The sequence below is a fragment of the Balaenoptera borealis genome (genome assembly GCF_965194805.1).
Source record: "Balaenoptera borealis genome assembly, chromosome: 4".
Classification (NCBI taxonomy): domain Eukaryota; kingdom Metazoa; phylum Chordata; class Mammalia; order Artiodactyla; family Balaenopteridae; genus Balaenoptera; species Balaenoptera borealis.
The window spans coordinates 102,004,860-102,024,531 of NC_138861.1; the positions used below are offsets into that span (position 1 = coordinate 102,004,860).

The 19,672-nt window shown below is 37.2% G+C and overlaps 1 protein-coding gene across 1 annotated transcript in view; it reads left to right on the forward strand.

Annotated features, from left to right (window-relative positions):
* The window catches only part of KCNIP4 (potassium voltage-gated channel interacting protein 4), a 1,207,795-nt gene that overhangs the window by 223,547 nt on the left and 964,576 nt on the right, over nucleotides 1-19,672 (forward strand). The window lies entirely within an intron of this gene.

Below are 19,672 nucleotides of genomic sequence, written 5' to 3' on the forward strand. Positions count from 1 at the left end.
AGCTGAGCTTTCACAAGAAACTCTGCAAGCCAGAAGGGAGTAGCAGGACATATTTAAAGTGATGAAAGGGAAAAACCTACAAGCAAGCTTACTCTACCCAGCAAGGATCTCATTCAGATTTGATGGTGAAATTAAAACCTTTAGGGACAAGCAAAAGTTAAGAGAATTCAGCACCACCAAACCAGCCTTACAACAAATGCTAAAGACACATTTCTAAGCGGAAAAAACAAGAGAAGAAAAGGACTTGCAAAAAGAAGCACAAAACAATTAAGAAAATGGTAATAGGAACATACATATTGATAACTAGTTTAAATGTAAATGGATTAAATGCTCCAGCCAAAAGACATAGACTGGCTGAATGGATACAAAAACAAGACGTGTATATACTCGGTCTACAAGAGACCCACTTCAGACCTAGGGACACATACAGACTGAAAGTGAGGGGATGGAAAAAGATATTCCATGCAAATGGAAATCAAAAGAAAGCTGGAGTATCAATTCTCATATCAGACAAAATAGTCTTTAAAATAAAGACTATTACAAAAGACAAGGACACTACATAATGATCAAGGAATCAATTCAAGAAGAAGATATAACAATTGTAAATATTTATGCACCCAACATAGCACCTCCATACATAAGGCAAATGCTAACAGCCATAAAAGGGGAAATCGATAGTAACACAGTAATACTAGGGGACTTTAACACCCCACTTTCACCAAAGGACAGATCATCCAAAATGAAACAAAATAAGGAAACACAAGCTTTAAATGACACATAAGACAAGATGGACTCAATTGATATTTATAGGACATTCTATCCACAAACAACAGAATACACTTTCTTCTCAAGTGCTCATGGGACATTCTCAAGGATAGATCACATTGTGGGTCACAAATCAAGCCTTGGCAAATTTAAGAAAATTGAAATCAAATATCTTTCCCAACAACAGTGCTATGAAACTAGATATCAATTACAGGGAAAAAACTATAAAAAATACAAACACATGGAGGCTAAACAATATGCTACTGAATAACCAAGAGATCACTAAAGAAATCAAACAGGAAATCAAAAAATACCTAGAAACAAATGACAATGAAAACATGACAACCCAAAACCTATGGGATGCAGCAAAAGCAATCCTAAGAGGGAAGATTATAGCAATACAGTCCTACCTCAAGAAATAAGAAACATCTCAAATAAACAACCTAACCTTACACCTAAAGCAAGTAGAGAAAGAAGAACAAACAAACAAAAAAAAAACCAGAGTAAGCAGAAGGAAAGAAATCATAAAGATCAGATCAGAAATAAATGAAAAAGAAATGAAAGAAACCATAGCAAAGATCAATAAAACTAAAAGCTGGTTCTTTGAGAAGATAAACAAAATTGATAAACCACTAGCCAGACTCATCAAGAAAAAAAGGGAGAAGACTCAAATCAACAGAATTAGAAATGAAAAAGGAGATGTAACAACTGACACTGCAGAAATACAAAGGGTCATGAGACATTACTACAAGCAACTCTATGCCAATAAAATGGACAAGCTGGAAGAAATGGACAAATTCTTAGAAAACTACAACCTTCCAAGATGGAACCAGGAAGAAATAGAAAATATAAACAGACCAATCACAAGCACTGAATTTGAAACTGTGCATAAAAATCTTCCAGCAAACAAAAGCCCAGGACCAGATGGCTTCACAGGCGAATTCTGTCAAACATTTAGAGAAGAGCTAACACCTATCCTTCTCAAAGTCTTCCAAAATATAGCAGAGGCAGGAACACTCCCAAACTCATTCTATGAGGCTACCATCACCCTGATACCAAAACCAGCCAAAGATGTCACAAAGAAAGAAAACTACAGGCCAGTATCACTGATGAACATAGGTGGAAAAATCCTCAACAAAATACTAGCAAACAGAATCCAACTGCACATTAAAAGGATCATACACCATGATCAAGTGGGGTTTATCCCAGGAATGCAAGGATTCTTCAATATATGCAAATAAATCAATGTGATACACTATATTAACAAACTGAAGGATAAAAACCATATGATAATCTCAATAGATGCAGGAAAAAGCTTTTGACAAAATTCAACACCCATTTATGATAAAAACCCTCCAGAAAGTAGGCAAAGAGGGAACTTACCTAAACATAGTAAAGGCCATATATGACAAACCCACAGCCAACATCATTCTCAGTGGTGAAAAACTGAAAGCATTTCCACTAAAATCAGGAACAAGACCAAGATGCCCACTGTCACCACTATTATTCAGCATAGTTTTGGAAGTTTTAGCCACAGCAGTCAGAGGAGAAAAAGAAATAAAAGGAATCCAAATCAGAAAAGAAGAAGTAAAGCTGTCACTGTTTGCAGATGACATGATGCTATACATAGAGAATCCTAAAGATGCTACCAGAAAACGACTAGAGCTAATCAACGAATTTGGTAAAGTAGCAGGATACAAAATTAATGCATAGAGATCTCTTGCATTCCTATACACTAATGATGAAAAATCTGAAAGAGAAATTAAGGAAACCCTCCCATTTACCATTGCAACAAAAAGAATAAAATACCTAGGAATAAACCTACCTAAGGAGACAAAACACCTGTATGCAGAAAACTACATGACACTTATGAAAGAAATTAAAGATGATACAAACAGATGGAGAGATATACCATGTTCTTGGATTGGAAGAATCAACATTGTGAAAATGACTATACTACCCAAGCAATCTACAGATTCAGTGCAATTCCTATCTAACTACCAATGGCATTTTTCACAGAACTAGAACAAAATATTTCACAATTTATATGGAAACACAAAAGACCCCGAATAGCCAAAGCAATTTGAGAAAGAAAAATGGAGCTGGAGGAATCAGGCTCCCAGACTTCAGACTATACTACAAAGCTACAGTAATCAAGACAGTATGGTACTGGCACAAAAACAGAAGTATAGATCAATGGAACAGGATAGAAAGCCCAGAGATAAACTCACGCACGTATGGTCACCTTATTTTTGATAAAGGAGGCAAGAATATACAGTGGAGAAAAGACAGCCTCTTCAATAAGTGGTGCTGGGAAAATTGGACAGCTACATGTAAAAGAATGAAATTAGAACACTCCCTAACACCATACACAAAAATAAACTAAAAATCGATTAAAGACCTAAATGTAAGGCCAGACACTATAAAACTCTTAGAGGAAAACATAGGCAGAACACTCTAGGACGTAAATCACAACAAGATCCTTTTTGACCCACCTCCTAGAGAAATGGAAATAAAAACAAAAATAAACAAATGGGACCTAATGAAACTTAAAAGGTTTTGCACAGCAAAGGAAACCATAAACAAGACAAAAAGACAACCCTCAGAATGGGAGAAAATATTTGGAAATGAAACAGCTGACAAAGGATTAATCTCCAAAATATACAAGCAGCTCCTGCAGCTCAATATCAAAAAAACAAACAACCCAATTCAAAAATGGGCAGAGGACCTAAATAGACATTTCTCCAAAGAAGATATACAGATTGCCAACAAACACATGAAAGGATGATCAACATCACTAATCATTAGAGAAATGCAAATCAAAGCTACAATGAAGTATCACACCGGTCAGAATGGCCATCATCAAAAAATCTACAAACAATAAATGCTGGAGAGGGTGTGGAGAAAAGAGAACCCTCTTGTACTGTTGGTGGGAATGTAAAGTGATACAGCCACTATGGAGAACAGTATGGAGGTTCCTTAAAAAACTAAAAATAGAGCTACCATACGACCCAGCAATCCAACTACTGGGCATATACCCAGAGAAAACCATAATTCAAAAAGGCACATGCACCCCAATGTTCATTGCAGCATTATTTACAATAGCCAGGACATGGAAGCAACCTAAGTGTCCATCGACAGATGAATGGATAAAGAAGATGTGGCATATATATACAATGGGATATTGCTCAGCCATAAAAAGAAATGAAAGTGAGTTATTTGTAGTGAGGTAGATGGACCTAGAGTCTGTCATACAGAGTGACGTAAGTCAGAAAAAGAAAAACAAATACCGTATGCTAGCACTTATATACGGAATCTAAAAAAAAAAAAAAAAGCTTGACAAACCTAGGGACCAGACAGGAATAAAGACGCAAATGTACAGAGTGGACTTGAGCACGTGGGGAAGGGGAAGGGTAAGTTAGGATGAAGTGAGAGAGTGGCATGGACATATATACACTACCAAATATAAAATAGATAGCTAGTGGGAAGCAGCCGCATAGCACAGGGAGATCAGCTTGGTGCTTTGTGACCACCTAGAGGGGTGGGATAGAGAGGGTGGGAGGGAGATGCCAGAGGGAGGGGGTATGGGAATATATGTATACGTATAGCTGATTCACTTTGTGATACAGCAGAAACTAGCACAACATTGTAAAACAATTATACTCCAATAAAGATGTTAAAAAAAGAAAGTATGAGCTGCCTTTTAGTACAGAAGATCCTGTATTAATTAATTAATTAGTAATTTAATTTCACATAATTTATTATGTGCCTGCTACATGCCAGGTGCTTTGCTTGGAAATCCACAAGTTAGGAAAAACACAGTGTTTGTCAGAGCTTAATGATGAGCATTGCTCAGTCTTAAGGGGGAAATAGATCCTTATGAAGAAGAAAACTATTGCTAAATTAAGTGTTTTGGGTGTCCTCTTCTTTCATATATAGAGGAGATGTGATAAAATATGAAAATGATAAAATCGTTTGTTTTGGTTATATGTATACTCTATTTCTGGTAATGCAAACGTTACTGGGCCTTGTTCTGAAGTGTTAATCCTCCACATTTGTCAGTAAGTGGAAGGCTTATGTCTACCACTCTGCCAGAGTGAGACACGTCAGAGATAGCAATTCTGTCTTTGAATGTTTCCTGTCTCTTCGAGTGGTCTACTGGTGATGACCGATTTCATTTTGTCCGCCTTGTAGCTGATGTTTTTTATTTGCCTTTTTTACATTGAGTATTTTATGGATGGCTTCTAAGTTTAAGTCTAAAAAATCCAATTTTTCAGCCATGCTCCAAAGCACCAGTTCCCAATTATTATTCACAAGTGGTGTGAATGTTGTGACAACCAGTCTAAGAAAAAAAGAGAGCTGGAGCTTTTCTCTAGATCTAGTTTTGAAATAGTTCCTGAGAAGTCTGATTTTTGGGTCTGTGTTTTGATAGAGAATTACTGACTTACAAGAAACCTGCAATTCTGTAACAATAATATTAGGAGTCATAGCATAGTGAAGTCAGAGGTGTCAAACAAATCATATCCAAGATTGAACAGGTTTGGATGCTGAGTCAGGTTGAGTAAATACAGAGTTGGGATACCTTGACATCTCACAGGAACTTCCATGAAGCTAAAATGTTTACAAAGCAGGTCCAAAAAGGAAGGAGTAAGGACTGAGAGGAGGAATCTCAAAAGATAACGTAGAGGAAAGAACATTAAGCCTGAAATGCAAAGTCCTTCCTTTGGCTTCTGGTTATGACGTGGTTGGCATCCCATCTAAACGCTGTGATCTCTTGTAAAGCAAGCTGTGCCGCATGCTCCTTGGACCTGTTAAACGAGGCTTACGTGCCATTTTATTCTTCATTGAGCAGCAGATATTTATGGTTACCTTGAAGTCTTCATTATCCCTTCCCTCTGGAATAAAAATACTGGGAAAAGTTATGTGTGGTGTACATAATATTAACTAAATGAACATAAACCTGCATGCTAAATCTAATAATTTAATAGCAGTTCTTAGGCCAACAGAAAAGAGTACAATATTTTTTCCTAGAACTTGAAAGGTTTGAAGATAACTGAAGATGTAAAAATGTCCCCCACACAGTTTACATAGGGGAGGCACTGTCAAGTGATGCGTTGTCCCACAAGCTATATTCAGAAATGCAGCACCTCATTTTATAGTTACCGTTCACCTAAATTTTTAGATGCTGTTTATGTAGTGATAATTCATACATGTTGAATGTCGAATGTGCACCAAATATCTCACATGCATTATTTATAACTCTTTTCACAATATTTTAGGGTTATATAGGTGATCCTGAGACTGAGAAAGGCCAAGAAAATGTTCTTAGGGTAAATAATTAGTAAGTTGGAAAGCTGGAATTCAAACTCTGGCTTTCATGACTCCAAAACCCATTTTCATATTTCTACATTCATTGGTTCTCAGGAACCACTTGTTGCATGGATGTCTGTTATTATCTGGGCTCTGTGATGGTTGGTTCAGGTATATCTGATCAACGAGAAGAGATGCACAGATCCTGAGTCCACAGAATTATTTGCCATCATTTATGTAGGTTCTATCCCAATTCAGGACCTCTTTGAGTCTTCTCTCCAGTGCCTAAGGGCATTCACCTATCCTGATGCTCTGCCCTAGATCCTATGCAAGTTGTATAATTATTCTGGCCCTTCCAGCATAAGACCTGCATATAAAATTGGTTGAGTGATGCCCTTGGCTCCTTTCCTAAAGATTATAATATGATCCTGGCACATCGAGGCCTTAACACTGTCACAGAGAAAAGGCCCTGAAAAAGTAAACTCAAAGGAAACTGTGTTTTTCATAGTCATAGTCATAAGACTCACTTATATCAAAAGAACCACAACCCAGTAATTTCCCTGGGGAGGCTATTACATCAACGTTGATGGAAAGGTTAGGCAGGAAGCCCTGCACTTACCTTGGAGAGTAGCTTGTGTGTGTGGCCAATGGTTTATATGTGCCAATTCTCTAACCGTGTATGACTGAGCTATAGGACACCAAACTTTCCATGTGTCGTGAGGTTTTGTTTTTGTTTTTGTTTTTACCTCGTCTCCTCCATTTCCCAACACACACTTCTCCATTAGCTATGCTAACCTCAACATTTCTTCTCTACAGCACTCTGGGTGGGTTATGCATTACTGGAAAGAGATGATGCATAAATATACCAGGTGAAAGGCTTACACCTGATTTAACCAGGCGTGTACTTAAAAACTTGTCAAAAGTGAGATTCCTACACAGAAAAGGAGAAGCAGCAGTGATCATTAGCATAACCTTCTCCAGCAGCTCTTGGCTCCTAATCTGGGTCCCACAGACCATGCCTGAGGAATTTGGGAAATAGATGAATTTTAGCAGTGCGGAGAAAAATTTTTTTTAATTGTTTGATTTTTAGTAAGTGGGATCTGAGTCAACATGTTTGAAGAACTTATGCCATCTGTGTGAAATCATGTCCCATGGAAAGTAAATGATATTGGGGACTAAGGCAGCAAATGACCCATTAGATCTTTCTATATTGTGTACCTTTGTTATATGAAGTACATATAAAGTAAAAATGTAGGTAAGTAGGTAGGTAGTGAGTAGGTAGACACATATATACATAGATATCTAGATAGTAATGATCCTTACGAAACTGCTTGTTGTCTGAAGATGGCACTTTCCTTACATGTTGCTAACACTGGGGATCCTTTGATGGCCTGCTCTCTTCAACATTAGACATATTGACTGCAGATGTATATATATATAGTTACAATAATGAAAATGATGTTTAATCATCAAGTGGCACAAAAATATTACCGTGTCATGTGGAAATAGCAAAATGTGATATGCGCAGTAAAATGGCAGCAGTAACGCATTTTCACGAGACTTCAGAGAGATATATATAACAGGCTGCCTGGGTGGCTGGTGCAAGAGAGCCAGAAGTCCGTCATTCTCTCTAGAGTCAGGGAAACATCAGGGGAGCAGCTGTGCCATCTTGCCAAATTTGCTTTTATAATTTGAACTGACTTGTGCTTTCTCTATTTTCAATTGAAAAATTCTGGTGGTTGCCCAAATGGTATGTGGAATTAAATCTGCATAAACTAACTAAAATAAGAGTACTTTTGGCATCGAAGGAGCCCTTGTCACTCACCCAGTTCCCTTCCCTCTCCAGGCGTACTTATGTCTCTGTGCTGTTGAGGTGTTGCTCTTTCCTCAGGCTATGGGGTTTCCTTGATTTCTCTTTTAGCCACTTGCAAAACCCCTACTCATTTCCAAAATTCATCGCAAACTCCTTTTAGTAACGCCTACCCTGAACACATGGTCCCTCCTCCCCTCTCCCCATCTTAGTGTGCCCAAACCTTGGATCTAATCGCCCTGTGATGCACTGGGATGGTTTTCACATCTCTCTTCTCAACTGGGCTATTAGAGCCAAAAAATTAAGAGCTGGCTTAGATTCATTTTTACAGCTTTTTCAGCACCTAGCCATAGAATGAATAAATGAATGGTTTTTCATAAAATATCTTGTTTTTTTTTCTGGTGAAAGACTGAATAATGAGCTCAGTGGAATAGTAATTTGACTGAATATTACATTTATGATCTTAAGAACTCTTAGGTTTTAGTGCAAATCAGAAAATGGATACCTTTGAAATAAAATATTCTGTCTTTACACCAGTGATGTACTCGCATAAATAAAACTTGTAGGGCGTGCATAGAGCACCTTAAAGCATTATCTAAATGCAAAGTCATGTCTTGTGAATATGACATGTAATTGGGAAGAAATTATCTTTAATGTGGTCATGAGTATGACTTTATGTTGGTTTATTATTATGGAAGAAGGAAAGAATTGTGTAGACCGTGTGAATAATAAGTGCTGAGTTTACAACCAGGCTTTATCGGTATGGCAGAAAAAGTGTTATTGGATGTATTAGAGTCATATCTGGACGCTCGAGTTCAACATCATAATGATAAAAACCAAAAAGTGTTTGATAACGAGAAGGTGGGTAAACTTTTATGTGGTATTTCTGTCAGTTGATCAAGAACTTCAACTCTGCTATGTACGTGCTCCCTGAAATTACTTATTTTCAAAAATTGTGTGGCTGGCTTATACTTTATTTTAACTGATTAAAATATGCAAACTATGTTGATTATAACTGACATTGAACTCTATATAAAGTGTATCACTAAAGGAGGTACCTAGTCTAATACTTCCTTTTTACTTAATGCCTTGTCAACACTTAGAGTTTCTTTCTTTTTAAAAATGTGTTCATTGTTGAAATCTCAGAAAACTGAAAAATAAAAACACAAAGAAGAAAATGTAAATCACCATCGATCCCCCAAATGCAGAAATAATCGTCTGTAATCTTTCGGTGAAGAGAATTTAAGTAACTTGGCCAATGATACACAGCTAGTAAAGGCAGTGATAAGATGCAAACCCAGGCATCCGTACTTTAAATCATTACACTATACTGCCTTCACTGAAAAATTATTTTGTACATAAACATTGGAGTTAGCTCATTGAGCAGTTTAAGAAAACATTGAGTTAAAGCTCTAAAGTTACATAACAGCTTTGAATCATTCCCTTTTCCTGTGAAGCATGGTCATTTAAATCTGTGAGAACAGCTTGGTAATCATGGATAGATTCTTCAAACTAAAAAAAAAAAAAAAAAACAGGGAAAGAAGGAAGGAAGGAAAAAACGAACGTTCCAGTGTTTAGATATGAAAATCAAGACAGTAGAATCTAGTTTAAATTTTCTTGACATCTATCAGCTGTGAGGCTCCATTTGCCTTTGCAAGTTTGAATTATTTTCTTTTTTTCTCTTAATCATTTTATTCTACTTATATTATACACGGAGACATTAGGGAAATACGTACTGTACTTACTATGGAAAATACTTTATGTGATATTTAATGCAACTGGCCAGTGCACATTTCTTGAGCATGAAAGGTGGAGTCATGTTTAAACGAAGCCCTAAGGATTAGAAAGGAACTGTCATCAACTAGTGTTAACAGATGAAGAAAACATATCAAGTAACTGGCCCTCCCACTATTGTTTCTTCTTTTACCTGTCCCAGAAGTTTCCTTTCTGCACTGCTGCTAAGAGGTCATGGTCCAGTGCTAGCCTCTATTGCACCATGGATTTCTAGATGGCTTAGGAAAAGTCACATTCATTTATTTATTCCACAAATGTTTGTTGAACTTTTGTTCTACTTACTCCATTGAGCTGGTAACACAAAACTTGGCCTTGATGAAGTACCATATTTTCACATTTACAGCCCTTCTTAACACCATCACTCCAGGTTCATACAAGGAGAATGTATAAGCTTTTCTCCCCATAGGTTCTCTATGGAGCATCTGTTAGCAGCAGCTGAGGCAGCAGCAGGCAGATAATAAATTTAAATTGACTCCCTTATATTTCTTTACGTTCCTCTGAGATGAATGGAGTTCATTTCAGAGTTCTTGGGTATCTAATATAATTAGGTTTCCCTCTGTCTCCTTTCCTTCTCCTCTCTTTCTCTCTTATATTCCATCTCACATATTGAAGATGTGTCTTTCTTATTGATTTCCAACATTAGGTACCATCAGTGATTAGCAACTATGGGGGTTTCACTACAAAAAAAAAATATTACTTCTTTATCGATCACTTTTTAGGGTAACAATTGTGTTGTGAAACTTAATATGTATCTTTGACATGTTTTGTTTGTTAAGTTCTTATTCTGAGTGCGGTCATCTTGAAAATGACAAATGCAATGCACATCATTGATCATGCTGCAAGAGATTAGAATCTGAAAAGTGCAAATTCTGACATCTAAAATTAAAATGCACTAACTTGGCAAAACAGAAATTTGAGGATTCAGGAGAGGTTCGTTGCAAATAAGTTTGCTCATTAAATTAATCAGTTTTATTTATCCCTTGGTTATATAGTCTTGTAGAGTGATTTCTCACACTGTTTTAGTTTATCATTTAACGTTCTTGGGTTCCTGTGATCATAAGGATATCCATGTTTAAAGAAAGAACTTATCAAATATTAGCAAAATAGAAATAAATTCTTTCTATGAAAGTTTAAATGTGTTTCCTTTGAAGGAGGCCCTCCTAGTTTGTATTAAGTACTTTCTTGTGTTTAGGAACTTCTTAGAATTACTGGGGTTGAAAATGTAATTGTCAATATTTGCCTGTAAAAAATATCAGTTTTATATGATTCAACCTAATAGGTATAAGTACAAAAAAGTTAATAAATATGCTGTTTAGGTAAGGTGGTATTTTAAATAAGTATATTTTTCAGATAACCAGAGCTCCCTTCAAATGTTATAACTTCTCTATTAACCAGATGAGATGGAACTCTTTCCAAGCACAGTACCTACTTTCCTCTCTTCTCAAGTAGAGTATCCCTACTCCTTTATCGAAGGCTCAAAATCATTACTGCAAATATTCTAGTCATAATCTAGTGTGATGGTGTGATATTTTCAAAAGTTATGAAAAAAAAAAAAGTTATGGAGTCTGCAGAAGTATTTCTGAGAATGTGTGCTTGGTTTTCATAGTTTTTTCTTTTTGCTCCACTGGTAAACTGCTATCTCTTACTTCTTTATGTTCTGAGTGTCTCTTAACACGCCACAATATGGGCAGATTCAGGACAAAAAAGGCAAGAAGATGCCAGAACTAGGAGACAATTTGAATTGATCCCAAGTAATGTTGGTGATACAAGACAAAGAAGCAAATTGATAATCATAGATTCAGAATATAAAGCAAACTTGTAGTGGGAGCAATATTAAAAAAGGAATTATAAGCTGAAATAGGGGGCTGATGTAAGTGAACAGTGATCAAGAGTCTTGAAGTCAGAAAACAAAGGAAGTAAAGAATCAGGTTAATGAGTTAATATGTGCAAACTCTAATCAGTTCAACCCAGTCAAGAAAAATAAACAAGGTAGCAAGAGTAAAATTAGGGACTGCTGGCTGTTGCTTCTTTGTCCCGGTCTTAGACTTCTGATAAAGTGTAGGCGGCCAAAAGCTTGCAAGGTGGGTTTTAACATTGGGAAAAGAGAGCCCCATTGGCTCTGGCATAGCTTAATCCTTGCAAAGACAAAGACTCAGCTTTTCTAGAGGGTCACACAATGCTCAGTGTGTTTAACTTACTGCTTATAACCTATTAGATTCTAGGGAGCTATTTACTTAATATATAGTAAGTTATGTAATTAATTTTGTCAAAATCACATGTAAAATTCACGTCACTAGGGCTCTAAGCAAGAATCCACAAAGATCTCATTAATCGGGTCATAGCCATAAAACAATGGTCCTTCCTCAGTGAGGGGTGATGTTTCCCCCAGGAGACCTTAGGAAGTGTCTGGAGACACTCTTGGTTGTCACAAGTGGGGGGAGTACTTCTGACATTTAGTAGGCAGAGGCCAGGGGTGCTGCTAAATATCGTACAATGCCTAGCAAAGTCCCCAACAAAAATTATCTGACCCAAAATAGTGTCAAGGTTGAGAAACGCTGGCTTAGGAAAACTGAGTATAAGAGAAGAAAGTGCAATCTGCCAGCATCCTTTAAAGCCTGTAAAACGTAATGGTTTTAGAAGTACAGGGTGACATAAACTAAGTAACTCCAGTGTTGGTAGTTTTACCTTTGGAAGGAGAGTAGGCAAACTGACCCAGCACGAAACCTTGCTTCACCACCACCTTTACCTGGGTTTGGAGAGAAGTGATTTCTTAGAAGATGTTTCTAAACTTACTTATTCTGAGCTCTTAATAGTCAGTGACCTGGGAAGGTGGAATAGCTAAAGTAACTGAGTGCCAGCAATATTTGGTCATATCCCTTTACTGCCATCAACGAGCCATTTTAGGAGGCAGGGGTGAGTTAGGACCAGCATTGGAGGTAAGGAAATTTGAATGGGTTAATCAGACTGGGAGGTGGAGGATGTGATCCCAACTGATTCACTTGTTGGGGTATGTCTATCAGATCATCTTAGAATTAAGTGCCCTAAATTTACCTAATAATGAATCCTTCGTATAGGATTTCAAGGAAGCAGAAGTTTCTGCCTTTTATCAGAAGCTCAAGACTGTTCCATATTGCTCCCATATGTGGACTGAGTTACTTTGGCTAATATAGTCGGGGTCTCCTAGACCACTATCTTACCATCAAAACTGACCAAGAATGATTTGGCTTATTCTTAGCCTTAGCTGCTCCCCATAAAAGTGAGATCATCATAGAAGAGGCTTTCACATGGCTATATTAATAAATTTTGCACACTAATTCCCTCCAGTTAGATGGATCCCAGGTGTCTACACTTGAATGCCGATCTTAAAGAAACCAGAGCTGTATCAAAGTAACTTGATTTTACAGTTCCTTCCTTAATAAATGTTTGAATGAATAAGCGAATGAATAATGTAAGAGTCAAGTGAAATATTTTGCAATGATGACACCAGAAGCACAAAGAAAATATTAAAAAACTTATTATGAAAACTGTAGTTCTTTTCAAAAGGAAAGCAAATTAATTTTTACAAAGTAACTTTTTTCCAGTTAATACTTTTTTGACCAACACAGCTCACCCCTAACATTTGTAGTCCTATACAGTTTCCAGAGCAGATATAATTCATCTACTTCTTGGGCTTGATATAAAGAAAGCCATAGGACCCAATTCTCATTTGTTAAACTGAATTGAAAATAAATTATCTTATAGCAGAAATGGCAACAACACACCATCTAAAGTTCTATCAAGACCAAAGACCAAAAATGGAACAGAAGGGATTTTGTTCCAGTTCACCAAGGAGAACGCTGTCCTTTCATCCATGCTGCAACAAATAAATAGTTTGGCAGTAAAGAAGAAATACACATCAATGTATAGTAACTTGATACAATAAAATATGATACTTTCAAAAGGCAGATTATTAAAAGATGCTGTATCAGTCATAGGTAAATTTTAAATGTCATTCATAGGTAATTTTAAAAGCTATGATAAGAATGTCCTCAAATGCTTCTCCTTTATCTCAGAGAAAATGTGCTGAGTGGGTAAGGGAGTTGAGGGGTTTGGGAGAGATGTCTCTCAGAAACCTACATATTACATATTAACATGCCAGAAGCTACCAAGTCATAATCTCTCTTCCCTTTTTCTCTCTCTCCCTTCTTTCCTCCCTTTCTCCTTCCCTCCCTTCCTTCCTTCCCACCTCCTTTTCTTCCCTTCTTCCATTTTCCCTCCCTCTCTCCTCCCTTTCTATTCTCCATCCCTGTAAATGACTCTGTTATCTCTCTGCCCCATCTTCCTTCCTTCCCTTTCTTCTTCTCTGTTTCCTTCCCTGTCTGCCCTAGATGGCCAGTGATAAAGAAGGGCTCATTGCCATGACCTTCTCACAAAGAACAAGGGAGTTCGGGGATGGCAGCAGATAAATGCCAGGGGAGATTGTAAAGTTGTCAGTATACCGAGAAAGGGAGAGAAAGATCATTTCCAACCTCTGAGTGAGAGATTGCCACTAGGAACCATTGAAGGTGCAGTCATTTTGACTACAGTTCATTACTCTTAAGAGAAAGTTTATAATTTTCATATATTATCAAAGGGGACAGTCACCTCAAAAAGATGACTAAACATGGCACTAGACTATATTTTAGGACATAGTTTGATATATGCCTCAGATTTCTAGAGGGAAAAAAAATCTGATGACATAAATTATTTACCTCAATATATACCTAGTGTAGAATCACATCTTATTTTTAAACTGTTAGAAACTTTTCAGCATTGAATGGAAGCTCTGAACTCTTTTCTCAAAAATATATACATACTCATACCATTTTCATACCATTTTATAATCTTTTGAAGCCCATCCGTGGGTCTGTCCATACTCTTGTACTGTGAAGTACAATTATTTTGGTAAGTTTTTCCCATTGACTATACAGCCTATGTTTACATGATAAAAGAAAGAATGCAGATATATTGCTATATTGCTTATAAAATGATATAAACTATTATCCAAATAATAATCACAACAGTATTTGAGAAGATTCTCCTAAGGTACTTAGAGGAACTTTAGATGCTTCCCACTGACTCTATTTGATATTTGCTTTAAAAGATTTCCTACTTAATTTTGAATCTAGAAATAACGATAGCAGCAGCCACTTCCACTGATGTGATGTCTCCTGTATACCAGATATTTTCCAATGTGTTTAATATACATTATGTCATTTAATTCTCAAGAATTTTATTGGGTAGTTTTATTAGATGGGCATCATTAGTTCCCTTACACGTGATTAAAATGAGGCATAGACATTTTTAAATGCTCTGGCCAAAATCATGAACAATAGGTCCAAAGGGCTGTCATAGGAAGCTCAAATGGCCCACGTCCTTGGTTCTTGCTCTTTCCAAGGTGTCCAATGATAGAGTAAGTGCCTATGTGACCTTATTTTCTTATTTTTTATATTTTTCCCAATGCATTTTTAATTCAAAAAATTAAATTCTACATCATTTTTGAGTTGTATTTAATACATAATGAAATGCACAGATATTAAGTGTAGAGTTTGAATTGTTCTGACAAATATATACATCCTTGTCCTACACCCAATAAATATAGAGGACATTTCTATAAACTCAGTTACTTAGTGCCTTTTACAGTCAATGTTTGTCATACTCAGAGAAAATACTGTTCTTCTTACTATCAATGTAGACATTAGTTTTTCTACTTTTTAAAAACTTTCTATTTTATATTGGAGTATAGTTGATTGTGTTGATTGTGTATTGTTGTGTTAGTTTCAGGTGTACAGCAAATGATTCAGTTATACATATACATGTATCTATTCTTTAAAGAATGCTAAGAAATTAAAGAAGAGGAGAATGAACACTAAGTTGGCTGATTGCTGCTATGGCCAGATTTTTTCAGGTCTCTAAATGGAAAAATTGCCCTTAAATCCCACACAACAGCAGCTGTCCGTGGCACTGGTCTAGACTTTATGTGCAGGAGCAAACATTTGCAGAAATGAATCTGTGTTTCAGCAGCAAAATGAAGTGGAGATTCTGGCTTTATCTGAGAAGAAAGGTATGGAGAGAGTTTATCTAGGGAGATGGCTACATGAAAAACGTCTCAGCAATCATATTGTAAAAAAAAATCCGGGACTGCCCTGGTGGCGCAGTGGTTAAGAATCTGCCTGCCAATGCAGGAGACACAGGTTCGAGCCCTGGTCCAGGAAGATCCCACATGCCGCGGAGCAACTAAGCCCATGCGCCACAACTACTCAGCCCACGTGCCACAACTATTGAAGCCCAAGTGTCTAGAGCCCGTGCTCCGCAACAAGAGAAGCCACTGCAATAAGAAGCCCGCACACCTCAATGAAGAGTAGGCCCCGCTTGCTGCAACTAGAGAAAGCCCGCATGCAGCAACGAAGACCCAACACAGCCAAAAGTAAATAAATAAAAAATAAATTAATTAAAAAAAAATCCGTCTGCACTCAAAGACTGAGTGAATCTTCAAAATATGCCCAAATGGTTATGAGATAAACAGTCTTTTGCTAAAGGCAAAATTATAAAAGCATTGAAAACATACTTCTCAGATGAGGAAAGATTGGGAGAAAAAGTTTTTCACCCTAAACCCGTTTCCCTGACACACAAGGAGTTACTCTATAGGACTAGTAATAGTAGACTTACCTCAGTTGAAAATAAATCCTGCTCAGTTTGCCAAGCTCTACCTTTAAAATTCCTTAAATGAAACGTGGTATCCAGGTCCCTCTATGAAATGATTGTACCCATTAACAATATTTCAGAATGGTAAAGATGGTATTATTTAATAATATTTGTTATTTTTCTAAGCAATCATATTAACTTTTGCTTTGCGTACTTCTCACCCATAGGGTTTATCTGTTGCATTTCACGGCTCCCATTGTAGGAAAGGCGGTGGGGGGGGGTACTTTTGCTCTAAGCCATAGGAGTGACGTATGTGGGTTTGTCAGGCTTCACAGGAGGCAGGGAGGTGGGCATTAATGTTCCACGATGCTTCAGAGCATGGATTTGGGGGTCAGGCAAATTGTGGAACATATTTAGAATATGATACTTAATATCACAGTAAAAGAGATAGGAGAGTTAGTTAAATATTCTCAGTCTCAGTTCCTCCATCCTTTTTGGGGGGAATGAGAGAACCTACCTCAAAAGTTTCTTGGGAAGATTAGATAGCAAAAGTTTTCACCATGGTGGCCTGCCCATAAATAGATATCACTGGTATTTTGCAAGCATAGAACCTCTAAAGGAAGTTCATATCACGGACTCACTATTTTTCCTTTTGTCTAGGTGTTACTTTTCTGCAAAAACAATATAAAAAGAGCAGAAGGGATTCAAGTAAAAGTTTACCTACATTTCCCATCATTTCATGAAATTGTTTTCTTTTAATCTATATATATTTCTCATAGATGTATATTAAAACCTGTCATATTTTCATAAATTGTATAGTTGTATATTCCAAATGTTAGCACTATACCATGAGAGCGTCCATTTTGTGGCAGTCTCCTTTTTCTTATGTCATCTGTTCTCTCCCTCCAACAAAGTAGGTTGCCATTCTTTGCAAATGACATGCACACATGCAGAGAATGTAGTTTTTTTTTTTTTTTTAGTAATGTGAGTTGTTTTGTTAATTATTATTTATTTTATGTATTTATTTTTGGCTGTGTTGGGTCTTCGTTTCTGTGCGAGGGCTTTCTCCAGTTGCGGCAAGCGGGGGCCACTCTTCATCGCGAGGCGCGGGCCTCTCACCATCGTGGCCTCTCTTGTTGCGGAGCACAGGCTCCAGACGCGCAGGCTCAGTAGTTGTGGCTCACGGGCACAGTTGCTCCGCGGCATGTGGGATCTTCCCAGACCAGGGCTCGAACCCGTGTCCCCTGCATCGGCAGGCAGACTCTCAACCACTGTGCCACCAGGGAAGCCCAGAGAATGTAGTTTTAATTCACAAGACTAGGACCATATTACATACATGTCTTCGTAACTTGTTTTCTATCTGAACACCATGTAGTAGGCATGCATCTAAGTAAATGATACAAACCTATAGCAATGAAAGCTCCATATCATAAGGATGCGTGTATAGGGTTATTTATTGTAGTATCATTTGTGGTAGCAGAGCAGGACGACTGAAAAGTCCTGAATATCTGTCAGTAGATGTGTGGTGAATAGACTGAATTACATCCATATTATGGAACATTTATGTGGATATCTTAAAAAATATATTTAGAGCTCCTCTTGTAGATATTTTTTATTTTGAGTTGGAAAAGAAGGCAGAGATTACTTAATCCAATGCCGTCATTTTACACACCAGGACACTGAGACCTGAAGCAACTCACTCGACTCTGGGCTTTGAGAGATCTGGAATGCCAGCCTGACCATCAGTCCAGTGCTCGTCTCACAGCCTCCCACTCCTGCCAGACGGGCTCTGGAGTTTCACGTGGAGCAGAGGGTCCGCTGTGGACGGATCTGAATATGAATTTGCAGCATGCATTTAAAAAGGCTTTTAGTGTGACTACTACAGTGAGAGTTTAATAGTGCGTTTACCGTCCTGGAGAGTGTGTAACATGAAAACTTCATTAGGTGGTTTTCGGTTACAGCACACGGTTAGTGTCACCCATTGTCACACATTTGTCCCCTGACTGATTTTCCTGGAGAAGGTCAGAGCCCTGTGTTATTTTGCTCGGCCCCACCGTGGCAGGATCCTGAATGTTTAATCACGCTGCTCTGATGAGAAGGGGGTCTGGCAGCAAGTTTCAGGGGAGTATGTGCAGTGTTACCGTCCTCAGGCTGCTGTTTGGAAGTGAATCCGTGGAGCGCACTCAAGGACGTTCAAGAGGCACAGAGGATTCTGAGGCATTCTTTTCCTTCAGCTGGTCCAAATTGAATTTAGAATTGTTAAACAAAGCCCAAAGAAGTCTTTATTTTCAGCATAATCTAATATTTCCCTTTATGTGAGTCAAAACAAGAATATATCAATATAATTTGGGGGGAATGGCAGCAGTTGTATTCTGTTGTTGTTACATTGCTTCATTTTCCATAATGGGGTGCCAGTGTGTGCTCTCCCATCAGTTTCATCTGTAAGTTGTATGTCCTGGCAGCTCTAGGAGTTATTATAATATGATGGAGGTTGTCATAATTAGCTACAGGGCTAGCATCTATGCTGTTTTTTGGCATTTGGCCTATTGCTTTCATGTAGTTATGAAAGCATCAATGGAAGCTTTAGCAGGAACTTTGCAAAAGAGAATCATAAACAGGTATATTATATTAATGAGTAAATATGTTTCAGTGATTATCTAATGTCATTGCTGTTTACATAAGTGAGAAAATTATTTTGTGTTGAACAAATCAAGAAAATTTCAGTCTTTTTTTTTACAAAATAATTTTTTAAATTGAGTTATAAGTGACATATAGCATTGTGCAGTTTTAGGTGTACAGAATAATGATTTGATATATGTATATATTGTGAAATAATTACCATAATAAGTTAGTTAACATTCATCACCACACATAGCTACAAAATAATTGTTTTCTTATGATGAGAATTTTTAAGATTTACTCTCCTTAGCAACTTTCACACATACAATAAGTACTGTTAACTGCAGTTACCATGCTGTACATTACACCCCTCAGACTCATTTATCTTATAACTGGAAGTTTGTATTTTTGATCATTTTCACCAATTTTGCCATCCCCCAGCCCCAGCTCACCAATATGTTCTCTGTATCTATATATGTTCGTTTTTGTTTGTGTCTTTGTTTTCTTTAAGATTCCACATATAAGTGAGACCATACAAAATTTGTGGTATTTGTCTTTCTCTGTCTGACTTATTTCAAATACCCTCAAGGTCCATCCATGTTGTTGCAAATGGCAGTATTTCCATCTTGAAAATTTCAGTTTGAATATCACTGTTATTTCTCATAATCTTTAGACTAGTTCTTTGTTTTCTTGTTTTTTATTTTAAACTCT